The sequence below is a fragment of the Podarcis muralis genome, chromosome 14 (genome assembly GCF_964188315.1).
Source record: "Podarcis muralis chromosome 14, rPodMur119.hap1.1, whole genome shotgun sequence".
In the NCBI taxonomy this organism is placed as follows: domain Eukaryota; kingdom Metazoa; phylum Chordata; class Lepidosauria; order Squamata; family Lacertidae; genus Podarcis; species Podarcis muralis.
In genome coordinates this window covers 38,805,945-38,816,764 of record NC_135668.1, presented here as the reverse complement: position 1 = coordinate 38,816,764, position 10,820 = coordinate 38,805,945, and positions in this window count along the sequence as shown.

Below are 10,820 nucleotides of genomic sequence, written 5' to 3'. Positions count from 1 at the left end.
TCCTCCTTCCACCTCCTTTGCTCTGCCTTTTCGGTCCTCTCTGTAAAAGGGAGCTCCTTTTCTAGCCGAGGCTGGCTAGCCCACCGAACCCCCCACCCCCCAGCCCCCGCTAAAGGGAAGGTGGAAGAGGAAGGAGAATTGGGGAGAAAAGTGCCGCGCTGAGCAGCCAGAGGGGACACGCAAGGCAGGAAAAGAGAGAGAAAGGGGGGAGATTATAAACTATTCTTGCAAGGAGGTGAGGATGGGGAAAGGAATTTGGAAATTAAAACGGAGTCTCGGGGGAAAGTGAATTCAGGGGCTGGGAAGGGGGGGGGGGTAAAGGGCTTGTCAGGCACTGCTGCACTTCCAGCTTTTTGGAAAGGCAGAGACGAGGTGAAGACAGGGCCTGGTTTTATTTCTCCTTTATTTTTTTGGCTTCACAGGCTGTTGGGTTCTTGGAAGTTCTAGGAAATTGAAAAAGGCGGGGCCGGCCAGGGGAAGCCTTCCCCCTCTAGCTAACACCAGGATGGATAGGTAAGGAGAGGAAATGCCAGTTCTGGGAAGGTGCGGGTGTGTGTGTGTGTGGATTTCTGCAAGCAGAAAAGGAAGGAGGTTTGCGAGCGCTTTGAAGGGACGCCTCAGCGTCACACCTGAGCCACTGACATCTCAGGTGGTGCAGCACTATCAACCTCTTCATCATTTGAGTTTCTTCCCGGAATTTCAAAGTGGTCCAGACCATTTACAGCAGAGGCATGGAACCCATCACCCTCCAGACTTTTCTAGCCCATCGCCCCAGATTCCTGCATTGCAGAGAGGGTTGAGCTAGATGACCCTTGGGTTCCCTTCCAGCTCTACAGTTCTGATTCCCTGACACCTGGGACTGGCGGAAGCCCAACGACACCTGGAAGGGCACAGATCCCTGGCCCTGCTTTGCAGTAACCCTACTCATGCCTTCCCCACCTCCAAGCAACCTCTGTGCAATTTGGTCACCACATATCCCCACTTTACAGCAGGGCACACTGAGGCCGCGAAGGATGGAAGTTGCCCAAAGGGCCACCCAGGTTGTCCAGAGGTTTGAAGGCCAGGTGTCTCTCTCCCCCCTGCCCCCGATTTAAATCCCAGCCTTTGTTTGATAAAACCTGCCCGAGATTTATTGCTCAGCCCGGGATTCTCAACCCTGCTGTTAAACGGTGCATCCCGCCGGCCTTGCAGCCGGCAATGTCCACATGTGGCAGACAAATTACTCCAGGATGCTCATTGTAACTCCACCATCCTGAGGAATGCGGTGAGGTTCCAACGTCAGACCAAAGCGATGGTCAACTGCTGTATGCGCAAACATGCAGGAGTTACTCACAGAACAGATGGCAGATGTGACCAACTTGTAACTACATTGGCAGGAGAGCCAAAGACAAGGGAGGGCAGACACATTTTTAAAATGGAAGAAGAAGAAAAAAACCCACCCCCCAAAAACCCACTAGTGCACATGCCCCAAATTACAATTAGGTAGCAAATTGTCACCGCTTCATATGTGTATTTGTGAAAGGTGTCTTACAGGGCGGCTTCCTGGATTTCTGGTTATCAAACACCATAAACGGCCTCGGTCCAGTATATCTGAAGGAGCGTCTCCATCTCCATCATTCTACCCGGACACTGAGGTCCAGCTCCGATGGCCTTCTGGCGGTTCTCTCACTGTGTGAAACCAAGTTACAGGGAACCAGGCAGAGAGCCTTCTCGGTAGTGGTGCCCTCCCTGTGGAACGCCCTCCCACCAGATGTCAAAGAGAACAACAACTACCAGACTTTTAGGGAAGCTTTTAATGTTTGATGTATTATAGTATTTTAATTTTTTTTGGAAGCCACCCAATTATTATTATTATTATTATTATGCAGACCTAGCAGTATTTTAAAGTAAGCTGCCTTGGGTTAGTCCATTAGATAAGCGACTAATAAAGTGTAACAATAATATTTTAAGCAACAGAGTTCAATACAGGTCACGACCAATTTATGTGTGTCCAACTGACATGCTACTGCGCACACGGACATCACACCAAGCCCAGAAGTGGCTTTGAAAATGGCAAAAATGGCCCTAAAAGAACCCAGAAAGGGAGTGGTGGAGGTGCAAAAAGCAGGGTACCCGCAAGCTGACCATTGAGACCTGTGGAGGGTTTGAGTTTGAAGAAGGAGGTTTAGAGGTAGTGATTGGGGTGGAATTCGGTGTCTGCTAAGTGCTGCTGGTTTTTTTAAAGTGTTCCTCAAGGGTTTCCAGAGGTTTAGAGGGTGTTTGTAGGCTTTCCCAATGCTGTTTCAAATACACGCGATTTCACTGACATGCGTGGTGCCTTGGAACTTAACCCCGCGTAAATGGCGAGTTGCCTGAAGTGCATCAACATGCAGAAAAAGAAAAGGCTCTGCGTCCCTCCACATGTGTGCACAATGCCTCTCTGTCACCACAGCCTAGCCACACAGAGCCCTTTGAAACACAGGGCTAGTGGATAGGCCGTCCAAGGTCAGAGGGGGCAGAACTTCTAGGTCGGTTTAAGTTGCAATTCAGAAATCTGTGTGGTGCGCAACCAGGAGGCGTGGAAGTCTCCCCACAGGCTAAGCACATGTGAAGCTGTCTTGACTCAGACTCATGGCGCGTCTTGCTCAGTATTGTCTACACTGACTGGCAGCAGCTCTACAAGGGTGCGGGAAGTGATCTTTCTCAGCACGACTTGAAGAAGATGGTGGGGACATTTTGTACACATAGTGGGCACTTGAACAAAGAGCCATTTAAGGGTAGGGGATCTTCAGGCTCGGGTGCAGGATGTGGCCCTCCAGGACTTTCTACCTGGCCCTTGGGACCTTCCCCACTCCACACCACTCACTGGCCCCGCTCCATTCCCTCCCTGAGTGCCTCTGCCCAGTATGTCCTCTTATTATGCCACTTTGTGTTTAGAAACCTCTATGTTAAGCCTGGCTTATTGCACCAAGGCAAGAGTCCCACCTGTGGCTCCACCCAATTTTGGCCTGCAGCCACACCCACCACCAGGATGTGGCCCCCCAGAAGGTTGCCCATGAGGAAATGCAGCCTCAGGCTGAAATATCTTCCCCACCTCCTCACAGAACCACCTACCGACACATGGCATTGTGTTCTAGAAAAGCACTATCTCACATTCTACCTCCGTTTTTCTCTTTGGGAGCATTGCTCCCTTTAAAACAGTCATCATGGCAAAACTTAATCTTTTGCCATGATGTGCTACCCTTCTGTTTGCTATGATCTAAACCACAAGGAAAGCCACATCACCTATAGTCTCCTAGCAAGCAATATATGCTCACGATCAAGATAAAACTATGAGACGATCTGTCGACAACAATGAAATGATCATGTCGTAGGACTCGAAAAGTCACACTATCGTGACGAACACAAATCCCTGCGGATGTATGGAGGAGAATTCAACATGTCATACCCCCAGCTGCCCATCGAATAGCAGCTTCCTATTTAAATTGCACTGAGCATTCCGCATGTGGTCAGCCTTCGAGCACAGACCGGGATCTGACAGATATTTTAGCTTACTTTCGTTTTGCTGGACACTCAGGATCTGGAATCAACAGCCAGATGCTTCCTCCTTCACACCATACAGAACTACAGGATGTTGCAAATGCTTCTACAACAGTCAAACGTTCTAAAAGAGTCACACGAATTTGATCGGCGACAAGTAAGTTAGCAAGGAATGGTGCCACCACATTCAGGTGCAGTATATCCTCTCTGATGACCAGATACTGAAAGTAAAAAAAATAAAGGAATAAGGATCTCCATGACTGGCATCAGGACCTGGCATCATCAGGAAGCTGCTAGGGCCCCATTGACACTAAAGCCTTCCTTCTAGCCTCCTTGCCAGGTGGCAAGCAACTACAAACGGCCATTTTAAATTTCTTAGACATTGTGGGAATTTTAAATGGTGGCCCCTACTGGAGCATTCCAGGGCATTTATGGGAGAGTTAAAATCAGGGGTCAGCAACCTTTTTCAGCCATGGGCTGGTCCACGGTCCCTCAGACCATGTGGTGGGCTGGACTATATTTTTTTTTGGGGGGGGGGAATGAACGAATTCCTATGCCCCACAAATAACCCAGAGATGCATTTTAAATAAAAGCACACATTCTACTCATGTGAAAACACCAGGCAGGCCCCACAAATAACTCAGAGATGCATTTTAAATAAAAGGACACATTCTACTTATGTAAAAACACGCTGATTCCCGGACTGTCCGTGGGCCGGATTGAGAAGGTGTTTGGGCTGCATCTGGCCCACGCGCCTTAGGTTGCCTACCCCTGGTTAAAATGGTAGCTCATTGTTGCGTTACCAAAGCAGAAGGCACAGATATACAAAGGAGTCCATGGAGGGCACTCTGCCAAGATTGGGACCAGCCCTGACTGTCCTAGATGGAACTGCCTGTACTAGATGGAACTTTGGTCTGGCTCAGTCTAGCAATTCTTAAGACACCAGCTAGCGAGGGGCGGGGGGTGGGGTGGCATTTGAAATCATCTATTAAGAACCCCACATAGCAACTGCACCAGTTCTGAAAAAGCTGTGGTTTTCCAGAAATCTGTTGGACTCCCATCAGCCTCAGCATGGTCAGTGATCTGAGATGATGGAAGTCAGTGTCACGCAATATTTGGAGGGCGACAGGTTCCCTATCTCCATGTTAAAGTAATTTACATTGTTGAGGTTTGCTCCAAGGTAAGTAGATACAGGACTGCAGTCTTAAGCTGCAACTCTACATACACATACTTGGGAGTTACTTCGGAGTAAGCATGAAATACAAAAACCAGACAAGCCAGTCTGAGAAATGTAAGAGTCTCTTCCCAAATTGGTGGCCACATCTGTGTTGCCAGAACTTACAACCATGGGGTGGAGGGGCAGCTGTCATTTCCACGTCTCACTTCGTCTCTGACAAAACTGTAAGTCTTTTCGCGATATACCGGTATTTTTTCCAGATATATTTGCAACTACCAGGACTACAAACTTGCATTTAAAAGAAGAAGAGGCTAGTCTTTTCAGGGTTGTAGCTAGAATCCAGGGACTCTATTGTGCCTTCTAATGATTAGTGATTTATGAAATAGGAAAGGAAGAAAGAAAGAAAGAAAGAAAGAAAGAAAGAAAGAAAGAAAGAAAGAAGAGAGAAGATACCAGTCCAGGAAAAAAGAGAATAGGAACTCTTAATCTACAACTGAAATTATTATAAATTTACTAGTAGTAATTAACAATACAATCCAGATAAGGATGGGGGGGGGGGAGAGAAATTCCATTTGGTTTGTATTTAAAGACAAATCTACTTTGAATACTACTAGCTAGGGAACAGCAGCAGGAGAGAGCTATTGCTCTCATATCACATTGTGGGAGCTGGTGTGGTGTAGTGGTTAGAGTGTTGGACTAGGACCTGGAAGACCCGGGTTCAAATCTCCACTCAGCCATGCAACTCATTGGGTGACCTACCTTATAGGGCTGCTAGGGGATTCAATGAAGGGGGAACCATGTACGCCACTTTGAGCTCGTTGGAGAAAAAGGTGGGCTTATAAATGCAATGAATTAAATAAATAAAGTTCCTGTCTGTGAGCCCAGCAGAGGCTTCTGGCTGGCCACTGTGAGAACAAAAAGCTGGCCTAGATGGTGCCTTTTGATTTAATCTAGCTATTCCTGATCTAGAAGCACTGCCTGAAAACATTTTAACCAGATCTGTCCTTCAGAGCAAAAAAAGGACACCCCGAAAATTGAAGATTTCTAACATTGTTATCTTCAGAAATAATATTCGTAATACAAGTGGTCCCCTCCAGTGGATCTCAATCCATGTTTTCCCCCTTCTCTCCCGCTCCCTTCTTCTCTTCCTCCCTGTTCTCATCCCCGCCCCCCTTATGGTGGTCACCTGCAAAACGAGCCATGGATGCAGGTGGAAGTAATTTAATCAGCTGTTTATGCAAGTGAAAGGGGGGATACAATGCAAACTGCACTTTCTGAACATTCACTGAGGCTAAAATGTTAGCTATGCACTAGGAAGGGGCTCCCGTTGACCTGACTGCTGCTGCCACCAGCTCCAGATTCAACACACACACACACACACACTTTCCAAATCCTGCATGAGATTCTACTACAAAACCCCTGCAATCAGTATCACATGAAACAGGAGCTGGAAAGCACAAGAGGTAATTTATATAAGGCACTAGAGACTGCTGGTACCACCAGCTCCATGGATTAAGGGCGCACACATAATCTGCTCCAGTTCTACCGAGGCCTCTGAGGCCGGGATAGAATCCTCCCCACCAAGTGCTACTGTGTTCAGAGACAGAGTTGTCTAAATATCCTCCAAAATCAGCCACTGAAAGAAGAAACGAACCTGGCTGAGGTTCCCCACCTGTTAACTTTCTGTCAGCTCAAGGAATTGGGAAGTTGGGAACAGGCTGGGCATCCAATTGGGAAGTGCCTATGGAGGAAACAGGAGGAAAGCATCAGTCGGGGAGGAAAAAGAGGCTAGGATATTGTTTGGGGCTGTGGCTCAGTGGCAGAGCACCTGCCTTGCAAGCATAAGGTCTTGGGTTCAATCCCTAGCACCTCCAGGTAAGGCTGGGAGAAAGCCCTGCCTGAAACCTTGGAGAGCTGCTGCCAGTCAGTGTACACAATACTGAGCTAGGTAGACCAATGGTCTGCCTTGGTACAAGGCAGCTTCCTATTTTTCCTATTCGATTTCTGCCCTACTCTTCCTCCCAAATAATCCCAGGGCAGCCCCCTGCCCCCCCCCCCCGGCTACACCAATGCACGCATACACACAAAGAGAGATAGAATCTTAAAGAAAGAGACTGAGATTTCCCCACATCTTCTCAGTTCCCTGTACACTTCTTTCAAGAGTCTGGAATTAATGGTTCAGCATTCACATATCTCCTTCATAGAATCATAGAATTGTAGAGCTGGAAGGGAACCCCAATAAATCTTTTGCCCAACATGGGGCTCAAACCCATGACCCTGAGATTAAGAGTTTCATGCTGTACTGGCTAAGCTACGCACAGGTTCTTTCCAGAGGAACTTAGCAGCAAAAGCTCATCGAACTGAGTTGCAAGGGACATTGGTGCAAGATCTGGCAACTACAGCATCCTTAACAGGCGTCCAGCCTCAAATTAAGAGCCCACCAGAGGCAGCCAGTTCCACTGTTGAACAGCCGATACTGTTGGAAAGTTTAACCAAAACTTGCCTCCCTGCAATTTTCAAACCCTCTGAAGCAAAAACAAGTAGAGAAGGTTGGTTTATTTGGGCAAATGGAGCACTGGCCCCACCAACCTCAGTCTGCCCTTTGTCAGCCATACCTGCCTGCTTTCTGAAATACATCCAGTCCAGGAGGTGGTACAAGCCACCAGCTTCTTCCTCCTTAGTCTCAGCGTTGCCCTTGTAGAATTCAGCAGGGAGGAGAATGGGTGGGAATGAGCAGGAAATTAGTTGGCTCTGCCTGTCATTGGCTCTGGCGCCACCTACAGTTGGCCTCCCAGCCTTCTGCCCTACCAGTGCCAAGGAGCGCCAGCTGCAACTGGAACATGCCTGTGCCGTCTTAGAGGCTGACTACAAGAGGTATGCAAGTCAGCAACTCACAGGCTATGTGTCACTCATACTGGGAAGAGAGTGCGTGTTCTGGCTTTCAACCTGCAGACCACTGCCATGTGCACACACATAGACATCCTTTTTACAGAGATGTCCCACTGCTGGATTCAAAAGGAAGAAGGAAGGAACCGATTTTCAACTCTCTCATCAGCTGATGAGACATTTATAAGAATAACGCTTCGTATGTATGTATGTATGAAGGCTCCAGCTGGTAAGAGGGGACTTTGCAAAAGCAAAGGACAGAAGCACCTTGGGTGGCAGAGCGTAGGAATGATGGGAGGGCAGGTATCCAAGACTAAACTGAATCCTCTCAGGCAAAGGGGGAACCCAGCAGCAGATTTTGTGATACAGAAGCACAGAAGCGTATGATACGGTATAGCAGTGACATGAATAGGGCCGAACCTACCATTAGGCAAAGTGAGGCAAACACCCCAGGCAACATATGTCCCCTCTATACCTATTCTCCTCTTTTGACCTGATTTCTTTTGCTGTTTCCGGTGTAGTGGATGAAGCTGATCCATTCAGCAGGTGTCCAAGTGACTGCCAGGCCAGTTGGCTTCTATATATGGAACATAGCGGGCAGGAGGTGAGGGAGTTGGCATCCTTCTCCTTTGTCTCAGGCGGCAACATTTCTTGGACTTGAGACACAACTGCACTAAGGCAGCTCTGTGGCTGTTCAGTGTCCCCTCACTCCAAGTCCCTCAGGAAATATCAACCATGCCAACACTAAATATAAGCTGCAAGGAAGAGAGTGTGGCAGTTTCCAGACTGTCACTATCTTGGGGGTATGAATCTGTGATATACTACCAGCAAATTTGGGTTGGCTTTGGTGCTCTTGTGCTACAATCTTACTTAAAGAAACAACAACAAAAACCTGATTTTTTTTGCGATAAGAAAAGTGATGGGGAAATGCACTGGAATTTGTGGCAACACTAGGTGAGGTTATAACAACCTCTGTGCAAACAAGTCAGAATGAATGTTCAGCAAACAGTGGCTCTTTACAACCTCCCTACAATTTTTGCACAAACAAGCCAGGATGAATGCTCAACAAACAGGTTGCCTGAAAGACCTGAGAGAGAGGAATAATGTAGTTGAGCTCACCCAGATTACTTGCTATGTGCAAGTTTCATTTCAAGAGGCTAGTGTGTTGCAGTGCACATGTGTAAATGGGCAACAGTCTGTGCAAAGGCAGGGCTGAATGTTTGTGGTGTATCTCCACCTAATGATAGTCTGCCACAACCCAATACAGGAGGCTAAGCAATCTGGATTTGCAACCTGGTACTATCTGCTTTGGGAGCAGTCAGATGATGAGTTTTCCTTACACTCAGTGTCCAACTGATTGCGCTGGTAGAAGCTGCTGTAATAAGAAAAAATAATCCCCTTTACCTTTCTCAGTCACAACCAACAACCTTGAATGCACTAGAAAGGATTTCTGTGAGCTTAGCTCACCCCCTGCTGGTTGCACAAAGATCCTCTGGCAGTTTTTCAGAGCACGCATTATATGTATTAAGTGGATATTTTATATGAGCCTGCAATATGCGCACATGGCAAATGTGTGTTTCCATCTGCATGTGGGCATTTGTGTGCGTACATCTCAGGAAAGTGAGACTGGCCACTATCAGCAAAAGCAACCTTTCCCAGGCAGTGCTCCACAAAACATGCCAACATTCTTCCATAGCCTCCTTCCTACCATCTACAGGTGAGCCATTGTGCATCATTAAAACACTATAAAAAAGCCATCTTGCTTGAAACTGCATTGATATTTGTGTGTGTGTGTGTGTGTGTGTGTGTGTGTGTGTGTGTGTAGCATTTTACACACACACACACACACACACACACACACACACACAGTTCTAAAGCACACAGAATTAATATTTATTCAAGCAAAGGTGTTTGGCATTGGTTTTTTATGCAGTCTTAACCATGCATAAAAGTGCATGCCTGCATCTTTTACTCTGCACCAAGGGAATACTGATGCAACCATGCGTATGATCACATCAAGATTGCTCTTTTGCCCTGCACATTGCTAATGCGTGGGAAGGAACTAAAAGCCATGGCAAGGAGTTTGTGCAAATGATTCTACGCAGAATTTGAAGGATTTATTACATTCTGGTTCCACTCCCAAACAACCAAATTTCAACTGCTTTCGCGATGGAAATACCACCAGGGACCACTTATTTAAAAGGTGGTTTGACAAATGATGGGAATTGCTTATAATGGACAAAATACCCATGCAGATTAGAGCTGCTTCGCATCCTCATTTCATTTCACGGATGATTTATTGTGAAATGGATCCTGCCTCTAGGTCCCCATCTGGAATGCTCTCCCTCGGGAAACATGCCTGGCACCATTGCTGCCAGCTTCTAGGCACTAAGCGAAGACATTTTAGTTTACCCAGGCTTTTGTGGTCAACTTAGCCTCTACAGTGGTGCTTGTCTTTTAATGGAGAGGGTTCAGTGATGCCATTGGGGGGGGGGATGTGAGGGGACACAGGAAGGGCAGTTAATGATAGAGTACAGCAATGAGGGGGGAAATTGCAGGGGGTACTTGCATAAACACCCCCCCCCAATCTGGCACTGCCCATGGGTAGGTTAGCATTTGTCCTTCTTGCTGTATTGATGGATGAGCATTTTAGGAATTTCGTATTGTAGGTCACTTTAAATTTGGCTTTTAATGGGTTTTATCAGTCCGTATATTATTTTGTTGCCAATTTGCTTTGAAACATTCCTTTTTTTTTTTTTGTACAAAGCAACTAACAAGGAAGGGTGTGTTGGTGTACATAGAAGCTAGTTTACTGTACGATGTTAAAATTTAGATTTGTTGCTCTACTCACTTTTGATTCCCCCTTCTCTGCACTGACCTGTGGCCTCTGTAAGGGTACCCAGATATAAATGCATCCTTTGGGCTGAAAAATGTTTCCCACCTCATCATGCAGAGCTCCCCAAAGATCATTCAGCCACAACGAGAATGCTATAGCAACAAAGGCTAGGCACACACATTTTATTCTAGAACCAATGGAGAGTACTTGTCTTTTTTCCTGTGTAGTCAATGCACAATCTAGATCGACTGCAAAAAAATAATTAAGTTTATTTGGGTTTTCAGATTTACAAACAAGCATAAAGAAAATAAATAAGACAATATCCATAAATCCCCTTTGACTTCCCTCCTCTTGTTTTGTGGGCCTTATGTTCTCCTGCATCTTCTCTGTTAATCCAATTCT